This window comes from Poecilia reticulata, linkage group LG11, assembly GCF_000633615.1.
Source record: "Poecilia reticulata strain Guanapo linkage group LG11, Guppy_female_1.0+MT, whole genome shotgun sequence".
NCBI lineage: Eukaryota > Metazoa > Chordata > Actinopteri > Cyprinodontiformes > Poeciliidae > Poecilia > Poecilia reticulata.
Window position 1 is genome coordinate 18,152,279 of NC_024341.1, and position 2,477 is coordinate 18,154,755.

Sequence of the window (2,477 nt, forward strand, 5' to 3'; positions counted from 1 at the left end):
CCAACTGCATGCGCCCTAATCAGACACACACAATGCGTGTTCTCTCACGGAAATCCACATGCCTTCAAGTACAACTTTTTTTTAAACACATGCGCATTTTCAAAGTTTCAAAGAACCTAGCACCAACTAGGCGCAGCGAGAGCATTACACGTTTTCGATGTGYACCGTTACTGTGTAAACACAGATCGTAATCAGAACGTTATCGTGTAAACGATCCAACAAAAACGGAACAAAAGTGCCGTTTTTGTTGGATCGTTGTCGTGTAAACGCCCCCTAAGAGAGACTGAAATACAGAGTTGTGCAAACCAGGACTTAACAGTTCAACTGGAAGCTAGAAACTTACGCACGGCAACAACTCACAACGACGGACAATGGACGTAACATTTGACGAGGACCTGACAAAGGACAGAGACAACAGGTGGGGTTAAATAAACAAGTCAGTCCAAAAACTTTGAAACTTAGTGGACAAGCTGTTAAAAATTAGAACCTTTTGAGGCTTTTACCTCTCATAATTGGAGACAAAGTCCAGAGCCCTCAAGATGATGTCTGGCAATTATCTTTGCAGCTCAAAGACACTGTTGACCTAATTTGTGCTCAGCAAATTTCCAAGGCCCACATTACTTATTTGCATGTTCTCATCCAAGAATATTAGGCACTGTTCCCTAATATCGACTTCAGACCTAAACACCATTACTTGCGGCATTATCCAGGGCTAATCCTAAAATTTGGCCCTCTCATCAGGCTTTGGACAATGCGCTTTGAGAGCAAACACAGTTACTTCAAAAGATGTACAAGGCATTTGAATTTTTTCAAAAACCTGTGCTGACTCTTTCAGAGAGACAAGAGATGTTTCAGGCCTTCCTTTCTGCTGGGTCAGTGAGTCCTCCAGCATTACAAATAAAAGGTGGCTCACCATTTTACTCAGAGCTTTACAGTGAGCAAGTTAAAGATGCAGTCCAATAGTTTGGCTTTACTGAAAGGAATACTAAGATTCCAGTTAATGTTCAGAACAATGGCCTTACATACAGGAAGGGCCAGTTTGTTGTCACAAAGTGTGACGAGTCAGTGGAATTTGGGGAACTTCTGCTAATTTTTGGTAAGAATGATTCAGCTCTTCATTTTCTCATGAGAGTTAACAATGCAGAATTTATTTCTTACTACGACAGGTACTCAGTAAAATATGACACTGAAAGATCAGAGTGCAGGCTCATCAGTGAACTGATTGACTTGTGGCCATTGTCATCTTGTGTCAAAAACGGATACCAGATTGTTCCCCTGAAGCACAGCATCTTGTCCGACTGAATGCCTTGATCTTATTGGCGCAGAGATCAAACTTTCTTTGTGTGCCTTAACAAATATGGCTGAATCGCAGGTGCTAGAGAACATAAGGGATGCAATAACTGGAGCGCTTCCGGACCTTCCTGATAAACTTCTCAAGTCAGATGAAGATACTTTGTGTGACACCCTCCGATAATTAAAAGTACTTTACAGAAACGACTTGCTGCCAGTGTTAAAGCCCATACAAGCCTGAAGACTGGTTGGTGTCTGAACCCAAAATAGTGAGTCTAAAACAATGTCACCGCACCACCCAATGGCACACTTATTAACATGGCTGTAGAAATTAGATTATTAGTTTTTCTGACTCTAATGATTACGTGATCATTATCATTTCATTTGTAAATAAATGTTACCATGCAGTAGGGAGTTGTTTCAAAATGTTAGATTTTTAAAATGCAATTTGTCAGAGAAATTATATCTAGTTTTGACCATTTTGTTTAACATTGGTGTCTTCAAAATGCAACTATGTAGTGTGTAATTTTGCAAAGCAGAAAAGCATTGCTCAATGTTTACTGCTTTCATATTGTTAAGAAAATAAATTTAAAATAAGCTAATTTTAAAACGTAACATGTTTTGATTGAAATAGCCTAATTATAGTTTTAAAATGAATAACTTATTCATGCCTATTGACCTTTATTTTACCTGTAGTTAAAGCAGATTGTTTGCCATGATCTTTGATCTGCCCTTTCTCGGTCTGGGAAAGCAATCAGTAGAAGTTCCAGCTTTTCACACTGATCTGTGAAAGCCATAAAACAGCAGGAGTTCAGGAGAGTCTCTGCTTCCACCTTATTTAGATAATGGTGACACCTGGTGTTTGATCTTATGAACAAATTGCAGGGAGAATAAATATATCTTACAGACCATAACAGTAAAGAACTGATCTCTTATTTATGTTTTTAATTAGATTTGATTTATTTATTCAATATTATTTTTCATGTCAGTGTTAATGTCATGAGGCTGATGACTCCATGACACTTTCAATTTGACTCATTAGGATTTGATTAAGAACCAGATTTGTTCTTGTAATTTCTGTCCAGTAAAACTATCCATCCATCCATCCATCCATCCATCCATCCATCCATCCATCCATCCATCCATCCATCCATCCATCCATCCATCCATCCATCCATCCATCCATC